Here is a 16622-nt window from a genome sequence, read left to right on the forward strand (position 1 = left end):
CTCTTTAAGGGTTGATCCGAGCTTTCTGTACTAACTGGCTAACTTGCTAACCAGACACAAATGAGAGAACAGCTCACTCTCATCATTTTACTCGCCCTAGCAGAACTGGCTAGGCTGTTTTTATGTTATCCAGAGTGTTGGTGACTGTAACTGTGGCAGCAATTTAATTATGCTTTTTTGCCGACGTTTACTGACAACGGCCATATTCAACGGGTGTTGAGCGTTCGTAAATTCATCAGTTATTCTGCGCTCTGGCACGCTCTCGGAGCGCACACTGGACGCTCTGGCCGATGAGGAGGTTTGATCTGAGCGCTCTGACCTTACAATGGCAGTCAACCACCCAAGCTAACTGACTAACATTAGCTAGCTTGCTAGCTACTTCCAGACACAAATGGGAGAACAGCTCACTCTAACCATTTTACTCACCCTAGCAGAGCTGGTTAGGCTGTTTTCATGTTATCCAGAGCCTTGGTGACTGTAACTGTGCTACTGGCAACAATTTAATTATGCTTTTTTGCCGACGTTTACTGACACCAGCCATATTCAACGGGTGTTGAGCGTTCGTAAATTCATCAGTTATACTGCACTCTGGCACACTTAGATGAGAGTGCTCTGAAATCGGAGTAGATGGCCAGACTGAATTTACGAACACACCTGCACTGGTCACTTGCATAGTGGAGTCTTTTGTTAAGACATCTAGCTAGCTAGCTAGCTAGGTAAACAATGAACCATAATCCCAACTCATGACGTTACTACCCTGCATGAATCTGCAAGTAGCTAACCAATCAGGTTCAATGTTAGCTAGCTAACATTAGGCTATAACTAGCGAAGCAAATTGCTCTTAGATACAAATAATAAGATCATACACGTAACGTTAGCTAGCGAGCCAGCCAGCTGATGTTAGCTAGCTAGCTAACAGTACATTTTAACTTGAAATGAAAAGACTTCATGTCAAAATTAGAAATGTAATATCTGAAAAAGTAGCTAGCTAGACTATCTTACCTGTGATCTAAAATTGGAGTAGATCGCCAGAGCGAATTTACCAGCTACATCTATCAACAGTTGTTGCAGTGACATTCTATTGAAATGGATAGTTGCATAGTGGAGTCTTTTGTCAAGACATGTAGCTACACATAAGGTTAGCTAGTGAGCCAGCCAGCTAATGTTAGCTAGCTAACTAACAGTACACTTTAACTTGAAATGAAAATGACTTTGTCAAAATTAGAAACGTGTAACATCTGAAAATGTAGCTAGCTAGACCCGTATACATCATGGTTGGGTGATTCTCCCTGTCACGGATGCCATGGTTGACCTTTAGTTTAAAGATGTAATCAGGAGACCTGTGTTTTCTCTATCTCCTTAGCTACCACACTCTAATTCCACTTATTTCTAAACTCAGTCCTTTCTAAACTTATTTCTAAAGTGGAGAGCAACACTTGTGCAGTTCCACTATGCAATAAATATATATATATAACAAGCTGCGTTAGACGGGATTACCTACACATACTAACCCGCTCAAATAGAGAGAAGCGTGCTATATGGCAGCCCAATCCGAACTCATCTCTCGGGAAGTCCAGCCCACTCATTATCTCAGCCAATCATAGCTAGCAGGAAGGTTGTTCACTTTGTCTGTGGCTAAACCAACTAAGCTTGTAACTTAACAATTTTATTCGTATTTACAGATGGCATACAAGTTTGTTATTAAGACATATAAAAGTTCACCTGTTCCAGAAGGCGTTCAGACGGCTCTCGTGTGAAGTAGTGACCCGCAACATACGCCTAGTTTTCTGAAACGGGTCACATATTTGGTGTGTAGTTGGTTGGCTTTGTTAGTTAACAAGCTGAGATCTCTGCTCAAGTTGGCTAACGTTAGTTAGCTTGCTAGCAATGTTTTGAGGAGAAAAGGCTAGCTCCCTGTAGAATCAAGAGGTTATGGGGGAGAAGATTAGATGTGCAGTTGCTTCAATCGGGGTGTTGCAGTAACCCAGACGAGATGACAGCAAACTACTACGGAGATGAAAAGGTGAGAACTCTCAGATTCTATCTTACTTTAGATAGCTAGATTTAAATGTCGAACCAATGCAAGGATTGGCATTTTATTGATTTGCTATGAGCTGCTTTTCCTGAACATGTCTATCTGATATAGATATCTAGTTTTTATTGTTGTTCTAGTGCAATGCCCATTTTAAATGTTACAGCAACAACATCATGATCATGTAGTCATGCATCTGCAGACCAGCGAGGAGGAGAAATGCCTGCTTTGGGTGAGCTAGCTTGAAACTCAATCAATTAGCTACCTATAATATCAGATAAACATTTTCTAGGAATAGCATGGACAGAACTAGCTGTCTGTAGTAACAGTATTATTGGGTAAGCTCTTTCCTAGATGGCTATGTCCAGGGGTGACATTGGACGGGGACACAGTGTCTCCCAACACCCCGGTCTCATGTGTAGAAGCTGTTATTGATAAAAGGGCATATTAATCATGAATACATAGAAGACGTTGTTCCATGTATAATATATCGAGGACTTGTTTTCATTCGAAAATTGGTGGTGGATTGCATGTGTCAGTCATCCTAGCGAATAATTGAAATTAAAATGTAGTCCACTCCAGATCAGCTAAATGTTGACATTTGGAAAATAAGTATATACAATCCCAACACAACACTGTTCAAATGCATGACTTGTCTCATGTTAATCAGGACAGCCCTGATCAACAGTCAAAGTGATGTATAGTTACTCAGCCTAAAACAACAAAGAGTTAGCAATGCAGAGGCAGAAGCACAGCGACTACCTGGCTAAACTTGATCAGCAGGCGTCTGGGACAAGGTTGAACTCCCGGGGAAATCAGGCCAGGGGTCCATAGCTGTAGTCGGAACGGCTAGGGACGACTAGGGACTCAGCTCCTCCGGGTCCGGTCAGGTCCCACCAGTCAATATAATTTGATTCATTATGATCTAAAAGTATAAACTGATCCTAGATCGGCACGCTTTGTGAGTTCGGGTCCAGATAAGACAAGCTGACCCCAGCCTCCTGACACATAAGCTATAGGGACTGAGGCAGATTGGTTGGGAAACACTGTGTTCCTGTCCAATGTCACCTCTGGACAGGGCCATCTAGGAAGGAGCTTACCCAACCACTCTGAAGCAGTTGTTGTGTGGCTAACAAAGGCATGGGTGTTCTTAGCAGATCTGAAAGAGAGCCACACCATTATTCAAACAGAATTCAGTCCAATTGACAATTCAAACAGAATTCACTATTCTTCATGCTGGTGATTTGTACAAGGCGAGACAGATCGCAATACAGTACCAATAGATTAAAACATAATATGGAATGTATCACAGATACAGATGATGTGCATCTGGTGGTTTCAAATAATGCTGTTACGACCGATAGCTAGCTCTGTCCATGCTTTTCCTAGAAAATGTTTATCTGATATTATAGGGAGCTAATTGTTGTTGTTCTAGCTAGCTCACACAAGGCAGACTTTTCTCCTCCTCGCTGGTCTGCAGACTACATGATCATGATGTTGTGGCTGTAACATTTAACGGGGACTACAACAACTACCTTGGCATATGAGATAGACATTTTCAGGAAAAGCAGCTCATTTAGGAAGCTAATAAAATGAATATCATTGCATTGGTTCGACATTGGCATCTAGCTAGCTCATCTCGCCTGGGCACTGCAGCAGCCAGGTGAAGCAACTGCATCCCCTCTTGTCTTGATTCTACAGGGAGCTAGCCAGTTCTCCTCAAAACAGTATTAGCAAGCTAGCTGACGTTAGCCAACTTGAGCAGATATCTCAGCTTGCTAACTAGCAAAGCCAACTAATTGCATAGCAAATATACACAGAGCAAACAATTATTTTCTAATGTTAGTCTCAACCAAATGACAAGTACATAGCTAGACCTATTGCTCTGATACACAACGTAAGAACCACTAGATACAGGCTAGCCAGAAGGCTCTGATGCTAGCTAGCTAGATAACCAGCCAAGTAATGCCAATAGAAAAGCATCAGCTTTGTAGCGGTTATGCTATGCGGAAACACTCTGTTTAATTATTCTCTTCATCTTCCTCACCAAAGCCTTGTTGTAGCTTTCAAATCCTGTTAATATCGTTTAGCTAGCTAGCTATTCATTTTAACACATTTGATCCATATTTAGCACAGCATAAAGCGTTCTTCCAGACCGGAACCCTGTAAAACGTGAACGCACATTCTAGATTGACCTCACCCTTAAGAAAAAGCCCTTTACACCAGAGTTCCTGTTTTTCCACGCTGCCTGCTTACAGAATTTCAACTGCAAAACGTTTGGCGCAGGTTAGTCGCAAAATTAGTGCCTAAACTCTGAGAGCACAGAATCGACATCTGCAAGTAGTTTTGATTCACAGAAGAAGATTCACCAGGCACAAGTTTAGTAAATGGGTTGCATTCATTTTTAAATGTGCTTGCAAATCTCAGTAAATTTGTTCACATATCAACTTACCTGTTTGCAAGTGTTTTGTAACTACAAAACTCAGTATACAGGTACAACTCATATTTTACAAAATGCAAATCATACTTGACATGCTTGTATAATTAAGTAATGATTCTACCGCCATAAAAGAGCCCCCCTCTACCTCCTCTTCTCTTTCGGTCTGTATCACTCTCCTGGGAGTGGGGGTGTAGGGCAATAGAGGTGAATGTGTCTGTGTGTGTGTTTGTATCTGTCGGTATGTGTGTGTGTGACGGTTCTGTGTGTATTTTATATGATGGGCGTGTGTCTCAAGGGCCATGTGAGTGTGTGGGGGGGTTGGGGGCGTGTGTGTGCGTGCGTTTGCATGCGTCCAAGAAACCACAAGAGAGCGAGGGATAGAGTGAGTGAGAGCGTGGTTCTCGTAGCGAGACGCAGTAGAGGTCGTTTTGACTCGCTCAGCCTTTGTTCACATCATCGCGCCCTCCCCTCACCTCAGCTCCTCACCCCACCGCCTCAACCCCCCTCCTAACCCCACCGCCTCAACCCCCTCCTAACCCCACCGCCTCAACCCCCCTCCTAACCCCACCGCCTCAACCCCCTCCTCACCCCACCGCCTCACCCCCCTCCTAACCCCACCGCCTCAACCCCCCTCCTAACCCCACCGCCTCAACCCTCCCTCTCAACCCTCCCTCTCAACCCTCCCTCTCAACCCTCCCTCCCAACCCCACCGCCTCAACACCCCTCCTAACCCCACCGACTCAACCCCCTCCCAACCCCACCGCCTCAACCTCCCTCCCAACCCCACCGCCTCAACCTCCCTCCTAACCCCACCGCCTCAACCCCCCTCCTCAACCCCCTCCCAACCCCACCGCCTCAACCCCCCTCCTAACCCCACCGCCTCAACCCTCCCTCTCAACCCTCCCTCTCAACCCTCCCTCCCAACCCCACCGCCTAAACCCCCTCCTCACCCCACCGCCTCAACCCCCTCCTCACCCCACCGCCCCAACCCTCCCTCCCAACCCCACCGCCTCAACCCCCTCCTGACCCCACCGCCTCAACCCCCTCCTCACCCCACCGCCTCAACCCCCTCCTCACCCCACCGCCTCAACCCCCTCCTCACCCCACCGCCTCAACCCCCTCCTCACCCCCCCGCCTCAACCCCCTCCTCACCCCACCGCCTCAACCCCCTCCTCACCCCACCGCCTCAACCCCCTCCTCACCCCACCGCCTCAACCCCCTCCTCACCCCACCGCCTCAACCCCCTCCTCACCCCACCGCCTCAACCCCCTCCTCACCCCACCGCCTCAACCCCCTCCTCACCCCACCGCCTCAACCCCCTCCTCACCCCACCGCCTCAACCCCCTCCTCACCCCACCGCCTCAACCCCCTCCTCACCCCACCGCCTCAACCCCCCTCCTAACCCCACCGCCTCAACCCCCTCCCAACCCCACCGCCTCAACCTCCCTCCTAACCCCACCGCCTCAACCCCCCTCCTCAACCCCCTCCCAACCCCACCGCCTCAACCCTCCCTCTCAACCCTCCCTCTCAACCCTCCCTCTCAACCCTCCCTCTCAACCCTCCCTCCCAACCCCACCGCCTCAACCCCCTCCTAACCCCACTGCCTCAACCCCCTCCTCACCCCACCGCCTCAACCCCCTCCTCACCCCACCGCCCCAACCCTCCCTCCCGACCCCACCGCCTCAACCCCCTCCTGACCCCACCGCCTCAACCCCCTCCTCACCCCACCGCCTCAACCCCCTCCTCACCCCACCGCCTCAACCCCCTCCTCACCCCACCGCCTCAACCCCCTCCTCACCCCACCGCCTCAACCCCCTCCTCACCCCACCGCCTCAACCCCCTCCTCACCCCACCGCCTCAACCCCCTCCTCACCCCACCGCCTCAACCCCTTCCTCACCCCACCGCCTCAACCCCCTCCTCACCCCACCGCCTCAACCCCCTCCTCACCCCACCGCCTCAACCCCCTCCTCACCCCACCGCCTCAACCCCCTCCTCACCCCACCGCCTCAACCCCCTCCTCACCCCACCGCCTCAACCCCCTTCTCACCCCACCGCCTCAACCCCCTCCTCACCCCACCGCCTCAACCCCCTCCTCACCCCACCGCCTCAACCCCCTCCTAACCCCACCGCCTCAACCCCCTCCTCACCCCACCGCCTCAACCCCCTCCTCACCCCACCGCCTCAACCCCCTCCTCACCCCACCGCCTCAACCTAAGTAGTGTTTTCTCCCTCTTTACATTTCTGTAGACTTCTGTAAACACTAGAGTAGACTGTGTACATACACACACACACACACACACACACATGCAAAAACACACAGCTAAACACACTTCCTCAACTAAAAAGATGTGGAGATCACACAGGAAATTGAATGAAAAACATGCCCATATTGCTTTTAGCCTCACAATGCTCGCTCTCTCTCTGTCTCTGTCTCTGTCTCGCTCTCTCGCTCTCGCGCTCGCTCTCTCTCTCGCTCTCTTGCTCTCTCTCGCTCTCTCTCTTTCTCTGTCTCTCTCTCTCGCCCTCTCTCGCTCGCTCTCTTTCTCTCTCACTCTCTCCCTTCCCTAGAGTGATCAGTGAGAGGAAGTAGTGTGAGCGCAGCACCACTTGCTCTGTCTAAGAGTTGTGCTGCAGCAGCTCTAGCCTGAGTTGAGATATTTGGGTTAAAGAGCACAGTTGGGTGGGCTGGCCTTTTTCTCCAAGGTTTCTGTGGAAATGGAAATCTCCCATTTTCTGTTGGCCGCTACGGTAAACATCACCTCCAGAGAGCGTGAGTGAGAGGGAAACATTAAGAGAGAAAATACATCCACAGACCGAATCAGACAATGGAGAAAGAGAAACAGCTAGAGAGAGAAACACTCACAGAGGGATAAAGAGACATATATATATATATATAAGCCACAGACAGAACTAGAGAGAGTGAGACAGAGAACAGCATATGGGTTAGTAGTGTTAGGTTGTAATTACTAGAGTAAGAACTCGACAGACACTGTGAAATATTAAACCAAGTGTACTCTTCCCAAAGGATGGAACAGCTGAACAGACAAAAGCATGTTTACTATAGTGGCGGTATGTGTAGCCCACTTTGGGTGGAGTCTCATGATTCTTGCTGAACATAGTTTCCTGCCTAGCACTAAAGATACTAAGTGATACGGGCATTCAACTTTTCCTTCTCCCTTAACGTGACCTGACCTTGATCCCCCCCCTCATCACTAATCCATGACTCTCTCCACTTATCAATGCCTGTCACATATGATCACTTTCCCTACACTCAGTACATTGCAAGTTTAATTGACCCCACCATATACCTTCCTCCTACAGATAACCAGTAACTTCTGGTGTAGACCCTCTAAACCATAGCACTCAATATTTCAATAGAACACCTGATAATGAACTCTATTTCAAGTTTAATAGTTAGAACCCAGAATCCATCAGTAGGCAGTCACATGTGATACACCAGACCGACAGCCAGAGTGGAGCTCTGTGTTGGTCTACTCTATGGCTACGTCACAGTGGAGCTCTGTGTGTCTGTGTTAGTCTACTCTATGGCTACGTCATAGTGGAGCTCTGTGTGTCTGTGTTGGTCTACTCTATGGCTACGTCACAGTGGAGCTCTGTGTGTCTGTGTTGGTCTACTCTATGGCTACGTCACAGTGGAGCTCTGTGTTGGTCTACTCTATGGCTACGTCACAGTGGAGCTCTGTGTGTCTGTGTTGGTCTACTCTATGGCTACGTCACAGTGGAGCTCTGTGTGTCTGTGTTGGTCTACTCTATGGCTACGTCACAGTGGAGCTCTGTGTGTCTGTGTTGGTCTACTCTATGGCTACGTCACAGTGGAGCTCTGTGTGTCTGTGTTGGTCTACTCTATGGCTACGTCACAGTGGAGCTCTGTGTGGGTCTACTCTATGGCTACGTCACAGTATAGGTCTGTGTTGGTCTACTCTATGGCTACGTCACAGTGGAGCTCTGTGTGGGTCTACTCTATGGCTACGTCACAGTGGAGCTCTGTGTGGGTCTACTCTATGGCTACGTCACAGTGGAGCTCTGTGTGGGTCTACTCTATGGCTACGTCACAGTGGAGCTCTGTGTGTCTGTGTTGGTCTACTCTATGGCTACGTCACAGTGGAGCTCTGTGTGGGTCTACTCTATGGCTACGTCACAGTATAGGTCTGTGTTGGTCTACTCTATGGCTACGTCACAGTGGAGCTCTGTGTGGGTCTACTCTATGGCTACGTCACAGTGGAGCTCTGTGTGGGTCTACTCTATGGCTACGTCACAGTGGAGCTCTGTGTTGGTCTACTCTATGGCTACGTCACAGTGGAGCTCTGTGATGGTCTACTCTATGGCTACGTCACAGTGGAGCTCTGTGTGGGTCTACTCTATGGCTACGTCACAGTGGAGCTCTGTGTGGGTCTACTCTATGGCTACGTCACAGTGGAGCTCTGTGTGTCTGTGTTGGTCTACTCTATGGCTACGTCACAGTGGAGCTCTGTGTTGGTCTACTCTATGGCTACGTCACAGTGGAGCTCTGTGTTGGTCTACTCTATGGCTACGTCACAGTGGAGCTCTGTGTTGGTCTACTCTATGGCTATGTCACCGTGGAGCTCTGTGTTGGTCTACTCTATGGCTACGTCACAGTGGAGCTCTGTGTTGGTCTACTCTATGGCTACGTCACAGTGGAGCTCTGTGTGTCTGTTGGTCTACTCTATGGCTACGTCACAGTGGAGCTCTGTGTTGGTCTACTCTATGGCTACGTCACAGTGGAGCTCTCTGTGTTGGTCTACTCTATGGCTACGTCACAGTGGAGCTCTGTGTTGGTCTACTCTATGGCTACGTCACAGTGGAGCTCTGTGTTGGTCTACTCTATGGCTACGTCACAGTGGAGCTCTGTGATGGTCTACTCTATGGCTACGTCACAGTGGAGCTCTGTGTTAGTCTACTCTATGGCTACGTCACAGTGGAGCTCTGTGTGTCTGTGTTGGTCTACTCTATGGCTACGTCACAGTGGAGCTTTCTGTGTTGGTCTACTCTATGGCTACGTCACAGTGGAGCTCTGTGTTGGTCTACTCTATGGCTACGTCACAGTGGAGCTCTGTGTTGGTCTACTCTATGGCTACGTCACAGTGGAGCTCTGTGATGGTCTACTCTATGGCTACGTCACAGTGGAGCTCTGTGATGGTCTACTCTATGGCTACGTCACAGTGGAGCTCTGTGTTAGTCTACTCTATGGCTACGTCACAGTGGAGCTCTGTGTGTCTGTGTTGGTCTACTCTATGGCTACGTCACAGTGGAGCTCTCTGTGTTGGTCTACTCTATGGCTACGTCACAGTGGAGCTCTCTGTGTTGGTCTACTCTATGGCTACGTCACAGTGGAGCTCTGTGTTGGTCTACTCTATGGCTACGTCACAGTGGAGCTCTGTGTTGGTCTACTCTATGGCTACATCACAGTGGAGCTCTGTGATGGTCTACTCTATGGCTACGTCACAGTGGAGCTCTGTGATGGTCTACTCTATGGCTACGTCACAGTGGAACTCTGTGATGGTCTAATCTATGGCTACGTCACAGTGGAGCTCTGTGTTGGTCTACTCTATGGCTACGTCACAGTGGAGCTCTGTGATGGTCTACTCTATGGCTACGTCACAGTGGAGCTCTGTGTTGGTCTACTCTATGGCTACGTCACAGTGGAGCTCTCTGTGTTGGTCTACTCTATGGCTACGTCACAGTGGAGCTCTTTGTTGGTCTACTCTATGGCTACGTCACAGTGGAGCTCTGTGATGGTCTACTCTATGGCTACGTCACAGTGGAGCTCTGTGATGGTCTACTCTATGGCTACGTCACAGTGGAACTCTATTTCCTATATAATGAGCTACTTTTGATGAGTCCATAGGGCTCTGGTCCAAAGTATTGTTCTGTGTAGTGAATAGGGTGCCGTGTGTTTGTGTGTTTGTGTGTTTGTGTGTGTGTGTGTGTGTGTGTGTGTGTGTGTGTTTGTTTGTTTGTTTGTGTGTGCACCCGCAAGCGAGCGGAGGAGGGAGGGAGGATTTGGCCGGCTGTCAGACACTGTGTGATGTTCTGGGCGCCTCAAGCTTCTCCCAGACTGACCTACAGTAACCCTCTGGTCCTCTGTACAGTAATAGTTTGTGGGTATCACCACACACACACACAGCCTTCGTCCCTGGATTCATTCTTCTGCTTTTGGAAATGTGTTTTCTCTGTGGAGTGGTCTGTTGACCTCTCTTCCCCCCCGAAGGAGAAAATATACTATTGATAATCAAAGTGTAATTTACTGCTAACCATCACATGAATCATCCCAGCCTGCAGACCTTTCAAAGAGAAACTAAAGCGTTTACATGGGCTTGGGTTGCATTCTGTGTCCCATCTGCCTGTCTCCTCAGTTGGGCTGTATTTCAGCTCTGGAGAGCTAGCTAACATTCAGCAGCACGCTGAAAGATATTTAAATCCCCAAGGCTATGAGTTTCACTTCTTGTTGGCTGTGAATGTTTTACACAGGAAAAAACATGCCCATATTTCTTTCTCTCTCGCTCTCTCCTTCTCTCTCTCGCACGCTCTCTCGCTCTGTCTCTCTCTCTCCCTCTCTCCTTCTCTCTTTCTCTCCTTCTCTCTCTCTCGCATGCTCTCTCGCTCTCTCTCTCGCTCTCTCTCTCCTTCTCTCTCTCGCACGCTCTCTCGCTCTGTCTCTCCTTCTCTCTCTCGCTCTCTCTCTCTCGCTCTCTCTCGCACGCTCTCTCGCTCTGTCTCTCTCTCTCCCTCTCTCCTTCTCTCTCTCGCAGGCTCTCTCTCTCTCTCTCTCTCTCGCAGGCTCTCTCTCTCTCAATCTCTCTCTCTCTCTCTCGCACGCTCTCTCGCTCTGTCTCTCTCTCTCTCCCTCTCTCCTTCTCTCTCTCTCTCTCTCTCTCTCGCGGGCTCTCTCTCTCTCTCTCTCTCTCTCTCGCGGGCTCTCTCTCTCGCTCTGTCTCTCTCTCTCGCGGGCTCTCTCTCTCTCTCTCCTTCTCTCTCTCGCAGGCTCTCTCTGTCTCTGTCTCTCTCTGTCTCTGTCTCTGGGACAGGGAACGGAGGAGGGGGAGGAGGCTGCAGGGTGGCTCCTCATTATATCATTAAAGACTAAATCACAGATGTCTGGGGAGTGGGAAGGAGGGAAGGTATTGGTTTCTCTCCTTATTATTATCCACGGCCCTGAGATGAACACAGAGTCTTTATCTGGAACACATCACTGCCACCTGTAGAAGAGAAGAATCCCATTGTGTCTGATAGGAGACTGTTTCATGTCCTTCATGGTGATAGGAGACTGTTTCATGTCCTTCCTGGTGATAGGAGGCTCTGTTTCATGTCCTTCATGTGGGTTTGCATGAGGTTTCTGATTTATAGTCCATTATTCAGGAGGAAATGAGCGTCACATACCAGGGACTGTAATAAACGATGAGCCTCCCTCCTATATGCCCACATCAGGGAGACTGGGGAGCCCCTCTACACTCTATCCTTTTGCTGGACCCCCCTCTCTACCCCTCCGCTGGACCCCCCTCTCCACCCCTCTGCTGGACCCCCCTCTCTACCCCTCTGCTGGACCCCCCTCTCTACCCCTCCGCTGGACCCCCCCCCCCTCTACCCCTCTGCTGGACCCCCCTCTCTACCCCTCTGCTGGACCCCCCTCTCTACCCCTCTGCTGGACCCCCCTCTCTACCCCTCTGCTGGACCCCCCTCTCTACCCCTCTGCTGGACCCCCCTCTCTACCCCTCTGCTGGACCCCCCTCTCTACCCCTCTGCTGGACCCCCCTCTCTACCCCTCTGCTGGACCCCCCTCTCTACCCCTCTGCTGGACCCCCCCCCGCTACCCCTCTGCTGGACCCCCCCCCGCTACCCCTCTGCTGGACCCCCCTCTCTACCCCTCTGCTGGACCCCCCTCTCTACCCCTCCGCTGGACCCCCCTCTCTACCCCTCTGCTGGACCCCCCTCCCCCCCTCTACCGCAGCCCCAGCTGGGACGGGACTGGAGCTGGGACGGGGGTTGGGGCTGGAGCTGGGACGGGGGCTGGAGCTGGGACGGGGGCTGGAGCTGGGACGTGGGCTGGAGCTGGGACGGGGGCTGGAGCTGGGAAGGGGGCTGGAGCTGGGACGGGGGCTGGAGCTGGGACGGGGGCTGGAGCTGGGACGGGGGCTGGAGCTGGAAAGGGAACTGGGACGGGGGCTGGGACGGGGCTGGAGCTGGGACGGGGGCTGGAGCTGGGAGGGGCTGGAGCTGGGACGGGGAACGGAGGGGGCGGAGGCTGCAGGGTGGCTCCTCATTATATCATTAAAGACTAAATCATAGATGTCTGGGGAGTGGGAAGGAGGGAAGGTATTGGTTACTCTCTCTCCCTCTTCTCCCCCACCCCCTCTCTCTCTCTCTCTCTCTCTCCCTTTTCTCCCCCACCCTCTCTCTCTCTCTCCCTCTTCTCCCCCACCCTCTCTCTCTCTCTCCCTCTTCTCCCCCACCCTCTCTCTCTCTCTCTCTCTCTCTCTCTCCCTCTTCTCCCCCACCCTCTCTCTCTCTCTCTCTCTCTCCCTCTTCTCCCCCACCCTCTCTCTCTCTCCCTCTTCTCCCCCACCCTCTCTCCCTCTTCTCCCCCACCCCCTCTCTCTCTCTCTCCCTCTTCTCCCCCACCCTCTCTCTCACTCTCTCTTGGATTGCCTTTCTCCCAACACCCCTCCAACCCTACTAAGCTATTTGTCTTCTAGAGTTTAACAGTCAGTCAGCCACAAGAAAGTTGATAGCACGTCTGTCTGTCTGGTGCAACAGATGTTAACAGACTATAGACAGATTCTGTCTGTCAACATATACCTTCTCCAGTTCTGGTTCTGTCTGTCAACATATACCCTCTCCAGCTCTGGTTCTGTCCGTCAACATATACCCTCTCCAGCTCTGGTTCTGTCCATCAACATATACCCTCTCCAGTTCTGGTTCTGTCTGTCAACATATACCCTCTCCAGTTCTGGTTCTGTCCGTCAACATATACCCTCTCCAGTTCTGGTTCTGTCTGTCAACATATACCCTCTCCAGCTCTGGTTCTGTCCGTCAACATAAACCCTCTCCAGTTCTGGTTTTGTCTGTCAACATATACCCTCTCCAGTTCTGGTTCTGTCCGTCAACATATACCCTCTCCAGTTCTGGTTCTGTCTGTCAACATATACCCTCTCCAGTTCTGGTTCTGTCTGTCAACATATACCCTCTCCAGTTCTGGTTCTGTCTGTCAACATATACCCTCTCCAGTTCTGGTTCTGTCTGTCAACATATACCCTCTCCAGTTCTGGTTCTGTCCGTCAACACATACCATCTCCAGCTCTGGTTCTGTCCGTCAACATATACCCTCTCCAGCTCTGGTTCTGTCCGTCAACATATACCTTCTCCAGTTCTGGTTTTGTCTGTCAACATATACCCTCTCCAGTTCTGGTTCTGTCTGTCAACATATACCCTCTCCAGTTCTGGTTCTGTCTGTCAACATATACCCTCTCCAGCTCTGGTTCTGTCCGTCAACATACACCCTCTCCAGTTCTGGTTCTGTCTGTCAACATATACCCTCTCCAGTTCTGGTTCTGTCTGTCAACATATACCCTCTCCAGTTCTGGTTCTGTCTGTCAACATATACCCTCTCCAGTTCTGGTTCTGTCCGTCAACATATACCATCTCCAGTTCTGGTTCTGTCTGTCAACATATACCCTCTCCAGTTCTGGTTCTGTCCATCAACATATACCATCTCCAGTTCTGGTTCTGTCTGTCAACATATACCCTCTCCAGCTCTGGTTCTGTCCGTCAACATAAACCCTCTCCAGTTCTGGTTGTTGGTTTGAACCACGTCTAGGCTTTAGCTCAATGGGTTCATAGTGTTGTGGGGCTCAGCAGACCGGGGTCTTCTGAAGGGACGGGTTGTTAGTGTGCTTAGTTGATTGGTGTAATTTGATGCTTTCATTGATACTGGCCCCTATTAAAGCAAAGCCTTCAGCCTATAACACTGTAGCATCAATGCCACACTGATCACAGCACCGTTCAGCAATCCAACTGACATTTTATCTCAGGGTTCTGTTGGGAGTACTGCGTGTGTGTGTAGTGCCACATGACCTGTGTAGTGCCACATGACCTGTGTAGTGCCACATGACCTGTGTAGTGCCACATGACCTGTGTAGTGCCACATGACCTGTGTAGTACCACATGACCTGTGTAGTGCCACATGACCTGTGTAGTACCACATGACCTGTGTAGTGCCACATGACCTGTGTAGTGCCACATGACCTGTGTAGTGCCACATGACCTGTGTAGTGCCACATGACCTGTGTAGTGCCACATGACCTGTGTAGTACCACATGACCTGTGTAGTGCCACATGACCTGTGTAGTACCACATGACCTGTGTAGTGCCACATGACCTGTGTAGTACCACATGACCTGTGTAGTGCCACATGACCTGTGTAGTGCCACATGACCTGTGTAGTACCACATGACCTGTGTAGTACCACATGACCTGTGTAGTGCCACATGACCTGTGTAGTACCACATGACCTGTGTAGTGCCACATGACCTGTGTAGTGCCACATGACCTGTGTAGTGCCACATGACCTGTGTAGTGCCACATGACCTGTGTAGTGCCACATGACCTGTGTAGTGCCACATGACCTGTGTAGTGCCACATGACCTGTGTAGTGCCACATGACCTGTGTAGTGCCACATGACCTGTGTAGTGCCACATGACCTATGTAGTGCCTCATGACCTATGTAGTGCCACATGACCTGTGTAGTGCCACATGACCTATGTAGTGCCACATGACCTATGTAGTGCCACATGACCTGTGTAGTGCCTCATGACCTATGTAGTGCCACATGACCTGTGTAGTGCCACATGACCTGTGTAGTGCCACATGACCTGTGTAGTGCCACATGACCTGTGTAGTGCCACATGACCTGTGTAGTGCCACATGACCTGTGTAGTGCCACATGACCTGTGTAGTGCCACATGACCTGTGTAGTGCCACATGACCTGTGTAGTGCCACATGACCTGTGTAGTGCCACATGACCTGTGTAGTGCCACATGACCTGTGTAGTGCCACATGACCTGTGTAGTGCCACATGACCTGTGTAGTGCCACATGACCTGTGTAGTACCACATGACCTGTGTAGTGCCACATGACCTGTGTAGTGCCACATGACCTGTGTAGTACCACATGACCTGTGTAGTGCCACATGACCTGTGTAGTGCCACATGACCTGTGTAGTGCCACATGACCTGTGTAGTGCCACATGACCTGTGTAGTACCACATGACCTGTGTAGTGCCACATGACCTGTGTAGTGCCACATGACCTGTGTAGTGCCACATGACCTGTGTAGTGCCACATGACCTGTGTAGTGCCTCATGACCTGTGTAGTGCCACATGACCTATGTAGTGCCTCATGACCTATGTAGTGCCACATGACCTATGTAGTGCCTCATGACCTATGTAGTGCCACATGACCTATGTAGTGCCTCATGACCTATGTAGTGCCACATGACCTATGTAGTACCACATGACCTATGTAGTGCCTCATGACCTATGTAGTGCCTCATGACCTATGTAGTGCCACATGACCTATGTAGTGCCTCATGACCTATGTAGTGCCACATGACCTATGTAGTGCCACATGACCTATGTAGTGCCACATGACCTATGTAGTGCCACATGACCTATGTAGTGCCTCATGACCTATGTAGTGCCACATGACCTATGTAGTACCACATGACCTATGTAGTGCCTCATGACCTATGTAGTGCCACATGACCTATGTAGTGCCTCATGACCTATGTAGTGCCACATGACCTATGTAGTGCCACATGACCTGTGTAGTGCCACATGACCTGTGTAGTGCCACATGACCTGTGTAGTGCCACATGACCTGTGTAGTGCCACATGACCTGTGTAGTACCACATGACCTGTGTAGTGCCACATGACCTGTGTAGTACCACATGACCTGTGTAGTACCACATGACCTGTGTAGTGCCTCATGACCTATGTAGTGCCTCATGACCTATGTAGTGCCACATGACCTATGTAGTACCACATGACCTATGTAGTGCCTCATGACCTATGTAGTGCCACATGACCTATGTAGTGCCACATGACCTATGT

The 16622-nt window shown here is 50.5% G+C and overlaps 1 protein-coding gene across 1 annotated transcript in view; it reads left to right on the plus strand.

The window, feature by feature from the left end:
* Positions 1-16622, plus strand: part of LOC129830791 (zinc finger protein 704-like) — a 79190-nt gene that overhangs the window by 48800 nt on the left and 13768 nt on the right. The gene's annotated exons all lie outside the window — the stretch shown is intronic.

The sequence above is a fragment of the Salvelinus fontinalis genome, chromosome 32, assembly GCF_029448725.1.
Source record: "Salvelinus fontinalis isolate EN_2023a chromosome 32, ASM2944872v1, whole genome shotgun sequence".
In the NCBI taxonomy this organism is placed as follows: Eukaryota; Metazoa; Chordata; class Actinopteri; order Salmoniformes; family Salmonidae; genus Salvelinus; species Salvelinus fontinalis.